The following is a 16,843-nucleotide window of genomic DNA, read 5'->3' on the forward strand; positions in this document are numbered from 1 at the left end:
TCCGGCTCTCACAGACCTGTTAGTTTTTCTTTAAGAAGCCCTCCTGTTCTCCACTCATTACCTGTATTAACTGCACCTGTTTGAATTCGTTACCTGTATAAAAGACACCTGTCCACACACTCAATCAAACAGACTCCAACCTCTCCACAATGGCCAAGACCAGAGAGCTGTGTAAGGACATCAGGGATAAAATTGTAGACCTGCACAAGGCTGGGATGGGCTACAGGACAATAGGCAAGCAGCTTGGTGAGAAGGCAACAACTGTTGGCGCAATTATTAGAAAATGGAAGAAGTTCAAGATGACGGTCAATTACCCTCGGTCTGGGGCTCCATGCAAGATCTCACCTCGTGGGGCATCAATGATCATGAGGAAGGTGAGGGATCAGCCCAGAACTACATGGCAGGACCTGGTCAATGACCTGAAGAGAGCTGGGACCACAGTCTCAAAGAAAACCATTAGTAACACACTACGCCGTCATGGATTAAAATCCTGCAGCGCACGCAAGGTCCCCCTGCTCAAGCCAGCGCATGTCCAGGCCCGTCTGAAGTTTGCCAATGACCATCTGGATGATCCAGAGGAGGAATGGGAGAAGGTCATGTGGTCTGAAGAGACAAAAATAGAGCTTTTTGGTCTAAACTCCACTCGCCGTGTTTGGAGGAAGAAGAAGGATGAGTACAACCCCAAGAACACCATCCCAACCGTGAAGCATGGAGGTGGAAACATCATTCTTTGGGGAAGCTTTTCTGCAAAGGGGACAGGACGACTGCACCGTATTGAGGGGAGGATGGATGGGGCCATGTATCGCGAGATCTTGGCCAACAACCTCCTTCCCTCAGTAAGAGCATTGAAGATGGGTCGTGGCTGGCTCTTCCAGCATGACAACGACCCGAAACACACAGCCAGGGCAACTAAGGAGTGGCTCCGTAAGAAGCATCTCAAGGTCCTGGAGTGGCCTAGCCAGTCTCCAGACCTGAACCCAATAGAAAATCTTTGGAGGGAGCTGAAAGTCCGTATTGCCCAGCGACAGCCCCGAAACCTGAAGGATCTGGAGAAGGTCTGTATGGAGGAGTGGGCCAAAATCCCTGCTGCAGTGTGTGCAAACCTGGTCAAGACCTACAGGAAACGTATGATCTCTGTAATTGCAAACAAAGGTTTCTGTACCAAATATTAACTTCTGCTTTTCTGATGTATCAAATACTTATGTCATGCAATAAAATGCAAATTAATTACTTAAAATCATACAATGTGATTTTCTGGATTTTTGTCTCTCACAGTTGAAGTGTACCTATGATAAAAATTACAGACCTGTACATGCTTTGTAAGTAGGAAAACCTGCAAAATCGGCAGTGTATTCTCCCCACTGTATAACCTATATATCAAATCAAAATGTCACAACCAATTTCTTTTTTTGTCTTGCCCCTTTCTAAACTCTGCATAGGCCTATGTGAGCCACCCTCACACGGCTCAAGGTGCTTGGACGGGATTCTGTAGCCAGGGGTGACATGACATCATCAGTAACCAGGAAATAGGATGCGAGACCCCTACGTGAGAACTCCAGTTCAACTGCATTCTCACCTTTCAATCCAAACTGGTCAAGGCATTGGTTATAGTGACCTGGGGTCCATCTCTGGTCCATCTCTACCATATGAGGAAAGACTGGGTTATGTAAACATTTGGCCTGGACGAGGAAAAGCTGAATAAAAAACACCCAAATTAAAGCTTTGTTCCATCTGGAGGCCCTCAGTTAGACATGAGGCTGGGTTGGGTTCTAGCCAGGGTACTGACTCTCATTCACTGGTGTGGGTTGGCATTCTCTCCTACTGGCGCTGATCACAGCGAGTCAATAAAGTTATTTGAATGGAATTGAATGTCACGTTCGTTCATCGACGGGTCAGACCAAGGCGCAGCGTGATATGCATACATGTTTATTATACCGAATAAACACAACGACGACAAAACAACAAACTAAACGAAACGTGAAGTCCAAGGTACACAAACAACATACCTCACACGGAACAAGATCCCACCACCCACTAGTGCCAATAGGCTGCCTAAGTATGGTCCCCAATCAGAGACAACGAGCGACAGCTGCCTCTGATTGGGAACCACACCGGCCAACATAGAAATACACATACTAGAATATCAACATAGATATACACCAACATAGAACATACACACCCTGACTCAACATATACGAGTCCCCTGAGTCAGGGCGTGACATTTAATCATTTCAGCAACAGCTTCCCATGCTGTTGTTCTGACAACCACCCATGCAGTGTCACATAATCTGTTGTATAAGTATCAATAAACATTCTGAAAACACATTTGGTGTTTGACTGTGGGGAGGCTAGCTGGCTCCTGGGTTTATTTGGTCATAAATGTGTAATATGGTTTAATTCATGTTTTAACTCAGTGGTGGCATTTTTGCCTCTGATAAAGTTGTCTTGCATCAGCTAACAAATGGAACCCATTACTGCGATTTTCAGAGAGCAGCGCTATAATGCTTTAACAACCACAATGAAAAGTGCATGCAGTTAATTTCTAATATGATTTTAGTTGCCTGAGGCTTTTTTCTTAGTACATTTCTACATGACTCCTCCTGTGTGGCTTGTTCTTTTACACACTAATATCATACAACTAACTAGCCCACCCAGTCACTAGAAAGGCTGATACAACGTCAGCTACTGGGTCAAATGTATGTAACATCTGTAATGAATAAGGCGTACAACTCTTATCCTGACCACACCCAACACATACTGTAGCAGGCTTTTTCAGGGTTTATGGAGGGACAGGCCTAATTTAAACCCAGAGTGCAGAGGCGACCTAAAAATAACCTAGGAGCACCGGAACAGCCAAACCCTCCAACCACAACACAGCCTGGCCAGAGAAGATTCATACAGCTGGCCTCTCTGTCCAGTTCTCTTGCAGTCTCAGAGCCAACTGCCTGTTAAGGAGAAACTATACTGTCCACTAGAACCCTGTCTAACCAACAGCTTCTGGTCAGGTGGAGTGAAGGGCACTAGTTGTTGCGGCTTCCTTGGCTTGTATTTCTGTAGTACTGTACTGACTTTGGAAGGAACAGATCGGCTCCTGTAGGTGAGCGTGAAAACAGCACAGAGAATGTCTCAGACACAATTGGAAACTCATTCTCAGTCCCAACCCCCTCGCACTCCCTCTCCCTTCCCTGGTGTGAAACAATGGACACTCAGCTTGAACCTCGCCCCCCTTCCCGGTCTCCACAGAGAGAGAGAGCGGTCAGGCAGGCCAAGCTAGAGAGAGAGGTGAACGGTCACTGGGCCTGTAGTCTCTCTGGCTGAGAGCCACAGCCCTTAGCAGACATTACCCACATTCCTCTGCAGGCAGGGGCTTAAGGTTCTCAGCACACTGCTTGTTTACACGCTGCAGGTTTAGTTAGTTATATGTGAAGAGGTGAGAGTGAGAGAGGGTGAGGTGGTGAGGTGAAAGGGGTAGGGGCGTAAGGAGGTGAGTGGGTGAGGTTGGGGAGGTCGGGGAGGTGTAAGGAATGTCCCATAAATGACTCCATAAATGAGACTTCCACCACAAAGGCTAGTCTGTGGAGAGAGCGTTGTGAGAAAACTGACAATTTAATCACTGCCAGAGGTGCTTCAACAAAGTACTGAGTAAAGGGTCTGAATACTTATGTAAATGTGATATTTCAGTTGTATATTTTTTATAAATTTGCAAAAATGTCTAAAAGCCTGTTTTTGCTTTGTTGTTATGGGGTATTGTGTGTAGATTGATGAGGGGAAAAAACTATTTAATCAATTTTAGAATAAGGCTGTAACGTAACAAAATGTGGAAAAAGTCAAGGGGTCTGAATACTTTCCGAATGCACTGTATATGGATTACACCCTGGCCCCTTCTCTGTGGATCAACTTTAAACCCCTTTGGCCATATATGAGGTTAGATTACACCACAATAGTAGTGGATACCTGTCCCTACCACCTTGACTGAGCCAAGTACGGCCTGAGTGACTCAGCTTTGACTTCTCCTGTGTTTCTCCTGAGGCACTGAGTCTACTGGAGGGAGTGTGTGTGTGCGAGTGTGCATGTTGTAATGGATCTGCTGCCTCTCTTCCTCTGAGGCACAGTAACTCACAAAACTCTCTGACAGCCAAGACGCTCCACTCATTCCTGATCAAACACCATAGGAATGCATGGATACAGATACTATGCTAGTGTAATATATTCCATCTTTGCTACGGTAGTTACCTAATTTTCACAAGTTCACAACTTTATTAACAACAACAACAAAAAAGTTCTTAGTTATGTGCAGACTACTGTATCTCACTTAACTGGTTTCTGAGCTACACAAACCACCCTCATTTTGCACTTCAAACGGTAAAGAACCTGGCACGCAACATTGACCCTGGAGAGATCAAAGGGACTATTATACTGGGTAACACATTTACTCTTTGGGGAGTTGAGCTGCTGCCCATAATTCTGTACTCTTTGTTGCCAAAACAGAGGCAGATCAACACTATTCACTTCACACGCTCTCTGGTTTTCTCAAATCAAGTTGAATCTCAAGTCTTTCAATGTTCATTTTGTACATGTTTTGTACCCTTTTCTCCTGAACCTTTGTCAATGATGAATGTGTGCCATTTACAGTGGAAGCTTATCGGAGTGGAGCAGAGGCGGAGATTATATGGGTAGATACGGTGGGCAGAGTTCAAGACAGCATTGTAAACATAAACACACACACACACACAATTCATACCACACCATAGGCTACCCTACGATCAGCCCATAGGCACAGATCTAAGTTCAGCTCCCCCACCCTAAATGAGGAAACACAAAATTTAGCCTGGATAAATGTATAGGGGCAACTTTATCCTACTCATAACTGCAGACAACACAGGAACAGCTGCTGCTCACAGGTATAATACTATAGGCAGGTCAGGACTCGCTTAAAGAGGATAGAGTCACAATAGACCTGCTCTCTCCCCACCTTATGTCCCATATACAGTAACTAACTGTGGCCCCTTTGTCTGGCCTTTAGATGGACACAGGGCTTAGAATCATCAGGGCCCCACTCTGTACATTAAGGGGGAAGCGCACACACTACCTACAGCCACTGAGGGGGAAGCACGCAGTCACTACAGGCAACATAAACATCAGGTGAGATTATTCCTCAACACATTTGGATTAGATGCAGGCTCTGATTAGATGTTGGCTCTGTCAACAACATGGCCGTCTCTCCTCCTCAGGTAACAACACAATGACTCACTGATTACACTACAGACCGGCAGGAGAGAGAGGAGACGATGGGACAACAGAGGAAAGGAGGTGCAGATAACAAACAATGATACATCATGTATTTACAGGCTGACCTGGAAGTCATCAGGCTGTGATGGGTTGATGCGACTGTGATTGTGGCACAGAAGTCACTCTGTCTTGTGGTTCGACATAAGGTTTTATTTTATAGACATGACTTCTCAGGGCTGTGAATGATAGGGGAACTAAGTTGGAACCATAAGGGACTGGGATGACCACTGATGTATCGCAGAACAAATGAATATTGACTAGTAGGGATAGACATTCTAGCTAAGTAGAGTTCACCGTAGAGTCCCAGAAGATTCCTCGATCCAGACATGTCTGCTATGTCTGCTGATAGGAAACACTGTCTGTCAGAGGTAGCTGGGGTATTTGGAAAGCCTGGGGATTTCTGGTGGTTTTAAAATGTTATCGTTTTTATTTATCAGCCCAGTTTGACACAGTGAGGGAACATTGAGACAGCCGGAACACCCTGTCTGTAAAACAGTAACATGCTGAACCAATCTGGGGTGAACTCTGACCCCGTTCCCTGACAACAACCACGTAACAATAAAACCCAGAGTTCCGACATCAACATCTACAGTAAACCAGGACCGGGTGTGACCTGGTTAACCAAGTCCTCTTTAACAGTGTGTTTCACAACATCCCTGCAGTTGAGGTTAGGTCACTAAAAAGTAAACTATCTGAAGTTACAGCCCACTAATCATATAGAACAGAGCTGTTATGCAATATATGATTTTGTGGATTTTGTTCCGAGTTATAAGTTCTGGGTTGGAGAATGGTTCCAGAACCAGGCACACTGCTGAGAGGTTGGGTTCTGTTACCAGAGGAGTGTAGGCCTATATCTTATAACGAGAGCCGTGTGAGTGTGGCAGAGCAGCCTGTTAGTGATTAACATAGTGAAAGTGAAAAACAGTCGTAACAGAGTTCAGGGGTATTTACACTCAACATAATTTTATATAACATGTGGGGTCACTAAGGAAAGGGTTGGCTATTTCTGTTGGCTGCACAGTGTGCTGTTGAGGAATCTTCATTCAGCATGAGGTCTAAAGCTTTGTTCGATCTATGTAGAGCATTTTTTGCCCTCTTGTTGTAATGATCATACACAGGTAGGCAAACAGGCAGGTGAAACAAAATTAGGACTGAAGGCTAAAACTGGTTCTCACAAACGAGCTAGGAAAAGGCTTAGTAGAGTCAAAACGAACAATACCTCACAAGGCACAAACAGAAAGAACTTAACTAAATAAGGAGCTGAGACCAGGTGAGTAACTAACACAGGTGAAATCAATGAACAAAAATGAAAGACAGGGCTACGTTCAAGAACACAAAGAAACAGGGCTACGTACAAGAACACAAGGTGAATTAAGAAAACAAATACAGAACTTTACAGTACCCCCCCCCCCCCCCCCCAAGGGAGGCTCCTGACGACCCAACGGCACCGGAGGGTGGAGTGGGTGGGAGGGGGAGCAGAGTCGTCCGACAGGCTGGTTCGACACGGTCGTGGACTGACCCGACCCAGTGGGTCTGTTCGGGGGTCGACCCTGAGGTCGGGGAGCGGGACGATCCGAAAGGTTATGGTGGAATCCCTGAATCATCTCTGGATGTCCTGGTCGGGGACCCAGGACCGGTCTTCAGGCCCATAACCTTCCCAGTCCACTAGATAGTGGATGCGACCTCTCAGGCGTTTGGAATCAAGGATGGCCTGAATGGCGTTGGCAGGTTTCCCTCCGACATCCAACGGTGGGGGCGCACTGCGGGTTGAGACTGGAGGATGAAGAGGACTGTAGGTGACCGGTTTTAAATGAGACACACGGAAGGACGAGGAGATCTTATACTGACGGGGTAACTGGAGGCGGTACGTGACAGGGTTGATGCGATGGGTTATCTTGAAGGGACCAATGACACACACGCGGTCCGGTGTGAAAGTGTGTCGTAGGTCGGCGGCGTCTGTCAGCAAAGCGTTTCTGGGTATTAGAGGCTTCCTGCAGATGCCGGTGAGCGGTCTCCCATACCCGCTAACTATGCCGAAACCAGTCGTCAACAGCTGGGACAGTACCAGGCTCCGCCTCCCAGGGAAACATGGGGGGTTGGTAACCAAGGACACACTGAAACGGAGTAAGGCGGAGGGATGAATGCATGAGTGAGTTCTGAGCGTATTCGGCCCAGGCCATTACATTTTTTACATTTACATTTACATTTACATCATTTAGCAGACGCTCTTATCCAGAGCGACTTACAAATAGGTGCATTCACCTTATAGCCAGTGGGATAACCACTTTACAATATTATTATTATTACTATTATTATTTTTTTATATTATTTTTTGGGGGGGGGGGGTAGAAGGATTACTTTATCCTATCCCAGGTATTCCTTAAAGAGGTGGGGTTTCAAATGTTGTCACGATCGTTGAACGGAGTAGACCAAGGCGCAGCGTGATGAGCGAACATACTTTATTATCTTTAGTGATAATAAGAACAAAACAGTAAACGAACAGCGTGACGTCCTAGGTAAACAACCAACACGGAACAAACCAAACGGAACAAGATCACACAACTATTGTGGGAAAACAGCCTGTATAAATATGGCTCCCAATCAGAGACAACCAGCGACAGCTGACACTCGTTGCCTCTGATTGGGAACCACTCTGGCCAACATAGACATACAATACTAGACTGTGAACAAAGAACAACAACACATAGAATCTACACACCCTGGCTCAACGTATAGAGTCCCCAGAGCCAGGGTGTGACAGTACCCCCCCCCTAAAGGCGCGGACTGCGACCGCGCCTCAACATAAACCAAACAGGGGAGGGCTGGGTGGGCATTCCTCCTCGGAGGCGGTTCCGACTCCGGGCTTGCCCACCACCCTCCAATAATCCCCCCGTAGCGCCCCTGGTCCGGTCTGGCCCCGCTGGCTGGAGCTGGACTGGACATCGTAGGAGCAGATTGCTTAAGCTCCGGTGTGGAGCAGCTGACCGGTACCTGACCAGGCACCGGTGACCCAGTCACGGGTTGTGCCGGACTGACGACGCACACCCCTGGCTTGGTGCGTGGAGCAGGAACGGGCCGGACCGGGCTGACGATGCGCACCCCTGGCTTGGTGCGTGGAGCAGCAACGGGCCGGACCGGCTGACGATGCGCACCCCTGGCTTGGTGCGTGGAGCAGGAACGGGCCGGACCGGGCTGACGATACGCACCCCTGGCTTGGTGCGTGGAGCAGGAACGGGCCGGACCGGGCTGACGATGCGCACCCCTGGCTTGGTGCGTGGAGCAGGAACGGGCCGGACCGGGCTGACGAAGCGCACCCCTGGCTTGGTGCGTGGAGCAGCAACGGGCCGGACCGGACTGACGATGCGCACCCCTGGCTTGGTGCGTGGAGCCGGAACGGGCCGTACCGGGCTGACGATGCACACCCCTGGCTTGGTGCGAGTGGCAGGAACAGGCCGGGCCGGGCTGGCGACGAACACCGTAGGCTTGGTGCGAGTGGCAGGAACAGGCCGGGCCGGGCTGGCGACGCGCACCGTAGGCTTGGTGCGAGTGGCAGGAACAGGCCGGGCCGGGCTGGCGACGCGCACCGTAGGCTTGGTGCGAGTGGCAGGAACAGGCCGGGCCGGGCTGGCGACGCGCATCGTAGGCTTGGTGCGAGTGGCAGGAACAGGCCGGGCCGGGCTGGCGACGCGCACCGTAGGCTTGGTGCGGGGAGCAGGAACAGGCCGGGCCGAGCTGGCGACGCGCACCATCAACTTAGTGCGTTGAGCAGGAACGGGCCGGACCGGACTGGTGACGCACACCACTTGCTTGGTGTGAGGAGCGGGACTGGGTTTCTTCATCACCCTCCGCTCCCTCAGCTGCCTACACAGTTCCTCTCGCCGTGCCTCTATTCTCACCTTCTCCCTTATCGCCTCCAGTAGCTCCACCCTCTGCACCACTAACTCCTGCTCCCTCTGGGCCAATAGCCCCCTTAACCTGGTGGCCTCATCACCTAACCTCCTAATACACCCTGTAGCTGCCTCCTGCTGCCCCGTCGCCCATGCCGTGTGCCCCCCCCTAAAAATATTTTGGGGTTGCCTCTCGTCCGACCGACGACGACACTGTTTACGCCGTTACTCCTCTCTCCGTCGTGCCTCTACCGTCTCCTTCCATGGACGGCGATCCATCCCGGCCTGGATTTCCTCCCAGGTCCAGGACCCCTGCCCGTCCACTATCTGCTCCAACGTCCAGGCTGCCTGCTCCTGGACACGCTGCTTGGTCCTGGTATGGTGGGATCTTCTGTCACGATCGTTGAACGGAGTAGACCAAGGCGCAGCGTGATGAGCGAACATACTTTATTATCTTTAGTGATAATAAGAACAAAACAATAAACGAACAGCGTGACGTCCTAGGTAAACAAGCAACACGGAACAAACCAAACGGAACAAGATCCCACAACTATTGTGGGAAAACAGCCTGTATAAATATGGCTCCCAATCAGAGACAACCAGCAACAGCTGACACTCGTTGCCTCTGATATTGGGAACCACTCTGGCCAACATAGACATACAATACTAGACTGTGAACAAAGAACAACAACACATAGAATCTACACACCCTGGCTCAACATATAGAGTCCCCAGAGCCAGGGTGTGACAAATGTCTCCGGAAGATGGTGAGTGACTCCGCTGTCCTGGCGTCATGAGGGAGCTTGTTCCACCATTGGGGTGCCAGAGCAGCGAACAGTTTTGACTGGGCTGAGCGGGAACTATGCTTCCGCAGAGGTAGGGGAGCCAGCAGGCCAGAGGTGGATGAACGCAATGCCCTCGTTTGGGTGTAGGGACTGATCAGAGCCTGAAGGTACGGAGGTGCCGTTCCCCTCACAGCTCCGTAGGCAAGCACCATGGTCTTGTAGCAGATGCGAGCTTCAACTGGCCATATACCGACTCCAGTCGTGTAGAGAGGCAGAACATTGTTGGCGGAGGTACTTCCCTATTTCTTGGTTCAGGCGTTCCGTCCGGGATGGTACCCGGAGGAGAGGCTGAGGGCAACCCCCAGTCGGTCACAGAAGGCTCGCCACACCCAGGAGACAAACTGGGTCCCGCGGTCAGAGACAATGTCCTCCGGAATTCCATACAGACGGAACACCTGTTGGAACATACACTCAGCCAATTCCATGGAGTTAGGTAAACGAGGAAGAGGAACCAGACGACACATTTTTGAAAAACGGTCTACTATGACAAGGATGGTGGTTTTACCAGAGGATTCAGGAAAGTCTGTGATGAAGTCAACAGCTATATGGGACCAGGGTCTGTGAGGGATTGGCAAAGGTTGAAGCTTACCGGAAGGGAGATGACAAGGGCTTTTGGTTTGGGCGCAGACTGGACAGGAGAGTATGTAATCCCTGACGTCGGATGCCAGTGAGGACCACCAGAACTTTCGGGCTAGAAGTTGGTGGTTCGTGGTCCTCTGTAGCTCAGCTGGTAGAGCACGGCGCTTGTAACGCCAAGGTAGTGGGTTCGATCTCCGGGACCACCCATACACAAAAAAATGTATGCACGCATGACTGTAAGTCGCTTTGGATAAAAGCGTCTGCTAAATGGCATATTAATTAATTAATTAATATTAATGTAATACCCGGATGTCCTGACCCCAAGGACGTGTGACACCATTGCATCAGTTGGGGTCTAACAGCTGCTGGTACGTAACTCTTCCCAACTGGTGTCTCAGGAGTAGCGGGGTCTGAGGTTAGGGCTTCTTGTATGGCAGAGTGAACCTCCCACTGTACCGGTCCCATAATGCAAGAGGAAGGAAGAATGGGTGTAGGGTCTGAGTTACTGGTCGGAAGGTCAAACTGGAAGGAGAGAGCATCAGCTTTTACGTTTTTTCATTCCAGGGATGTAAGTAACATGAAAATGGAAGCATGTGAAGAAGAGAGCCCAGCGGGCTTGTCTGGAGTTTTACCTCTTGGCCCCCTGATATATTCCAGATTACGATGATCTGTTAGGATGAGAAAGGGATGTTGTGCGCCCTCCAACCAGTGGCACCACTCCTCGAGGGCCAGCTTGATGGCGAGGAGTTCTCTGCTCCCCACATTGTAATTCCTCTCAGCGGGGGATAACTTCCTGGAGAAGAAGGCACAAGGATGTGATTTTGGAGGTGTTCCCACCCGCTGAGAGAGTATGGCTCCTACTCCTACTTCGGAGGCATCCACCTCCAGGGTGAAAGGAAGGGTCGGATCAGGTTGGCGAATGACAGGAGCTGAGGTGAAGAGGCGTTTCAAGGTGTTGAAAGCAGTCAGTGCGGTATCAGTCCATTGAAGGGTCCGGGTCTTTGGCTGGTAAGGGCAGTGAGGGGAGCGGCAGATGAACTGAAGTTCCGAATGAACCGGCGATAGAAGTTGGAGAACCCAATGAAACGTTGGAGTTCCTTAACGGTGGTGGGTTTGGGCCAGTTACTGACGGCGGTGACTTTGTTCTCATGTTCCGTGTGAGGTATGTTATTTGTCTACCTTGGACTTCACGTTTCGTTTGTTGTTTTGTGGTGTGTTCAGTACGTAAATAAATATGAATGCATATCACGCTGCGCCTTGGTCCTTCTCGTCCGTAAACGATCGTGACACACATTAAGGTCCTGGAGTGGCCTAGCAAGGCTCCAGACCTTAATCCCATAGAAAATCTGTGGAGGGAGCTGAAGGTCTGAGTTGCCAAACGTCAGCCTCGAAACCTTAATGACTTGGAGAAGATCTGCAAAGAGTGTTTTGCCACCAAGTACTAAGTCATGATTTGCAGAGGGGTCAAATACTTATTTCCCTCATTAAAATGCAAATCAATTTATAACATTTTTGACATGCGTTTTTCTGGATTTTTGTTGTTGTTATTCTGTCTCTCACTGTTCAAATAAACCTACCATTAAAATTATAGACTGATCATTTCTTTGTCAGTGGACAAAATCAGCAGGGGATCAAATACTTTTTCCCCCTCATTGTATGTTCCTTCAGGGAGTGGGAGTAAATCAGGATGTCATCAATGTAGACACTGAGAAAGCGGTTGATCATATTCTGGAAAACCTCGTTCCTAAAGGATTGGAAGACGGCGGGGGCGTTAGTAAGGCCGTAGGGCATGACCAGGTATTCATAGAGCCCTCGTGCGGTGATAAAGGCTGTCTTCCATTCGTCGCCTTCACGTATACGGACAAGGTTATAAGCACTCCGCAGGTCGTGTTTTGTATAGATGTTGGCGTGACCCACTTGTTCAAGGGTCGCTGGGATCAGAGGAAGTGGGAAACGGTTCTTGACCGTAACGTCATTCAGGGAACGGTAATCAATACATGGATGAAGACCACCATCCTTTTTTCCAACGAAGAAGAAGCTGGACGCAGCCGGGGAAGAAGAAGGACGAACGAAACCGTTTGATAGATTGGGGGTAAACACGGCCATTCGGTGGGGACACTCCAGGGAGTAAGTCAATAGCACAGTCCCCTGGGCGATGTGGTGGCAGAGTGGAGGCCTTGATTTTGCTGAAGACATTGCTGTACTGGGCGCATTCATATGGTATGGTAGGTGGCACTGCAGAGGCAGAGTCCTCAATGGTGGTGGCTTTGCAGGGTAGGCTGAGACAACTGGTGAAGCAGGTAGAAGACCAGGACAGTAGTTCACCTTGTCGCCACGAGATGGCATGGTCGTGACGACAAAGCCAGGGGTGTCCGAGGATGAGTGGCTGTTTGGAGATGAAAGTTCCATGAGTTGAATGGTTTCAGTGTGGAAGACTCCAATCTGGAGGGTAACGCTCTGTGTCAGGTTCATAATGAAGCCCGTGCCCAATGGCTGCCCATCCAGAGTGTTAATCCTTAAGGGAGGGGTGACAGGTGTAAGATCAATGTCAAGCTCTTGTACTAGCTGGTGATCGATAAAACTACCTGCTGCTCCCAAATCTATCAAGCCCTCTACGTACTTCGTAACCCCCTTCACTGTTATCAATACTGGGATGGAGAATGTCATTAGCATCTGCTAAATGACTAAAATGTAAATGTAAAATGAGAATGGCATAGCAGCGGAGGGACCCTTCTCATCTCACTGTGGGGGGCGAACAGGGCAATGGCTGAGTAGATGATTTTTCCCTCCACAGTATAGGCAGAGCCCTTCTTGGATCCGCCTTTGACGTTCGATACATGGGAGAGGAGCATGAGCCAACTGCATGGGCTCTGGAAGAATCGGACGGGATGACGGAATCATGGAAAGAAAAGGTTTTGAGTAACTGGGTGGCAGAGTTCTTCGGCTGTCGGCGATGAGGTGGTCGATGGAGATGGACATACGAATGTATTGATTTAAATCCTGAAGGTCACCTCTACAGGCCAAATCCGCCTGAAGTTCCCTGTTGAGCCCTCTTCGGTAGACGGTAAGTAAAGCAGCCTCACTCCATCCACTCCCTGCAGCCATGGTGCGGAACTCGAGGGCATACTCGGCAGCTGAATTGCGTCCTTGTTCATGGTCTATGAGGAGGTCCCCTATAGGACGACCGGAAGGAGAGTGATCGAATACCTCTTTGAAGAGGGTGTGGAAATGGGTCTCGGATCCGAGTTCTGTGCTGTTGGCAGTCCATATGGCGGTGGCCCAATACAGGGCTTTGCCTGTGAGTAGAGACACAACAAAATCCACCCTGCTCTTGTCGGTGGTGAAGTTAGTGGGGTTGTGCTCAATGTATTTGCTGCATTGCATCAGAAATCCCTGACATTTCCCAGGTGAACCGTCATATTTTCCAGGCATGGATATGAATGAAGGAGGGCTATGGGTTACGATACCTGGCATCTGAGGAGTAGGGATAGGCTGGCGGAGAAGATGGCCGATTACCTCCATACGCTCCTCTTGCCGGGTTAAGCGCCACTGTAGCTCCGCTGAATCCATTTCGTTTTTGGTGAGGTATTCTGTAATGAATACTCAGGGAGAAAAAGGTGTAGATTCACGTGCAGGGCGCGGCAGGTGTTTATTACGCCTTCGCAGAGGGCAGGAATCGTGGTCACAGGCAGGCAATGGTCATACACAGGTAGGCAAACAGGCAGGTGGAACAAAACTAGGACTGAAGGCTAAAACTGGTATCACAAACGAGCTAGGAAAAGGCTTAGTAGAGTCAAAATGAACAATACCTCACAAGGCACAAACAGAAAGAACTGAACTAAATAAAGAGCTGAAGAGACCAGGTGAGTAACTAACACAGGTGAAATCAATGAACAAAAATGAAAGACTGGGCCATGTTCAAGAACACAAAGAAACAGGGCTACGTACAAGAACACAAGGTGAACTAAGAAAACAAATACAGAACCTTACACTTGTATGTATCCTTTCATTTTGGGCCATAGCTTAACCTTAGTAATAAGTTGGTCTTCAGATCAGAGTGGATGTTTTTAAGAGGAGTTTTTAAGAGGAGTGATAAGATAAGGTAACCCTGCTAAGAAGGAAGAAAAACTGACTGAAGCAGGTAAGATAGCATACCTATGGCATGACGCAAGCAACCCTATAGGACATACTAAATTACTCCATGCATGGTGAGGAGGAGAAGAGGGAAAGGAATCAGGAAGACTCCCTTTAGTCTGAGATCTCAGAGAGGTGTAGAGTCCCTGATCATTCCTCCACAGATAAAGAGGTATGTGAATGTTTGTGAAGAATGCACATATTAACAGAGGTGACATCAGAAAGGTCAAAGGTTAAAGATCAACAATTTATGCAGGTGTTCCTAACCTAACATTTGGGGTTAACAAGCAGCAATGAAGCCCAGAGGGAATACATTAACATTCTTCTCCTCCTAACGACGGTTTTCCCCCAGGTCCCTGTGTTTGACTTTCCCATCGTACAGGAACAGGAAATGGCCCTATTATTTACCACCTGTCTGGCTAGATAGCCTATCAGAGGGCATGGCTCAGCCTATAAGAGTGCGGTAGGGGACATGGGCATAGAGTTCAGAGGTCACTCTCAGCACTCACTCAGAACCCCCCCCCCCCCCCCCTCAGTCAGCACAACTGTCTCTACAGCTAAATGTACTATACATTAACTAACTAAATCACACATTAACTAATTACACATTAACTAACTGAGTACAAATTATGTACCCAGGTGTCTTTGTGCGTAATGTTTTGCATTAGTGTGTTCATTTTTGAGTTAGTGAGATCTTGTGTATAGAACTTCAGTTAGCGCTGACAGAGATGTAGATTGCATGTGAATCATGTCTCTATGGTGAAAAATCTACAGTGACACTGACATGCCATTTCCAATAACTTTGTTTCAGGCCCAGTAACAGAGTTAGCCCATGACAGCGCAAGAGCTCTGGGTCAGACTGATGTCAATCTCTGTATTACTCTGTTATAGTCAACTCAGTGACAAACTCCAGACCAGAACAATCACTGCTTAATGCAATCACTGATCTATTCAATCAGCTAATCACTTTACCCTCCTGCACGTCATGACTGAGTGCTGCCCAAGATCTTGTCTCACTCAGAGGGTGTGTTACAGTGTGTAGGATTGCACCGCGTTGAATTGACTCCTAGCTATAAACGTCACCATGTGTTGGCTGGCATCCATATTGGGTCAGTGTCATTCCTTCATTCCTGTGAACTTCATCCCCTAACCAGCTGTCTGTGATTCATCTGCTAGTACAGGTACAGACAGACAGACAGACCACTAGGTGTTAATCTATTAATCATGATAGTTACTGAGTAATATTATAGAGGCCCTCTCTATTCCTAGTTTATTACAGACTCTTCTAAACTGGGATAAGGCACTCATTGTCTTCCTGTGTCTGTGTCCTCTGGGTATAGCAGAGGCTGAGAAGATCCATCTATCCATCTAGCCTCTCTCGGATTCCATTTCCTTCTCTGAGACACATCGTTTATTTACTGTCTCATGGCTTCATATCATTATCTGCCAGAGTCCATTTCAGGAGAGTTTGAACCACAGACCACAGAGCAGAGACAGAGAGTTGGACAGAGATAGAGCTACAGTCTACTGGGAGGTTCAGAGTACTTGTTATATAAGGATAATAAAGGATCTTAAAAATATATGAGTCTGGTTCTGGTTCTGGGCAGTCACATGGGAGAGTTTGGTCAAAACCCAACAATACCTCCCGCTGTCTAACCTGGCCGCACACACACACACACACACACACACACACACACACACACACACACACACACACACACACACACACACACACACACACAGACACACAGACACACAGACACACACACACACACAGACACAGACACAGACACAGACACAGACACACAGACACACACACACACACACACACACACACACACACACACACACACACACACACACAGACACCCATCCTCAGATTAACACAGAAACAGAACACTGTGAAACAACAACATGACAGACATCTACATGTCTAAGCAGCACTGTTCAGTACTATTCAGCATTAGGTCCATGTTTCTGCTGAGCTAACATCTCACCACTAAACTGTTTCACTGCAGTATTGAAGCCAGACTGTTTTGACAGAGTTGAAGATCTCTGACATGCTGAATATGATCCACAGAGGGGTGTCTATATGGCGTAATGCCCTCA

At 48.5% G+C, this 16,843-nt stretch overlaps 1 protein-coding gene across 1 annotated transcript in view; it reads right to left on the bottom strand.

Annotated features, from left to right (window-relative positions):
- LOC311140828 (ras association domain-containing protein 3-like) overlaps positions 1-16,843 on the bottom strand; it is a 71,465-nt gene that overhangs the window by 43,417 nt on the left and 11,205 nt on the right. The window lies entirely within an intron of this gene.

The sequence above is a fragment of the Coregonus lavaretus genome, assembly GCF_964263955.1.
Source record: "Coregonus lavaretus genome assembly, chromosome: 13".
Taxonomy (NCBI): domain Eukaryota; kingdom Metazoa; phylum Chordata; class Actinopteri; order Salmoniformes; family Salmonidae; genus Coregonus; species Coregonus lavaretus.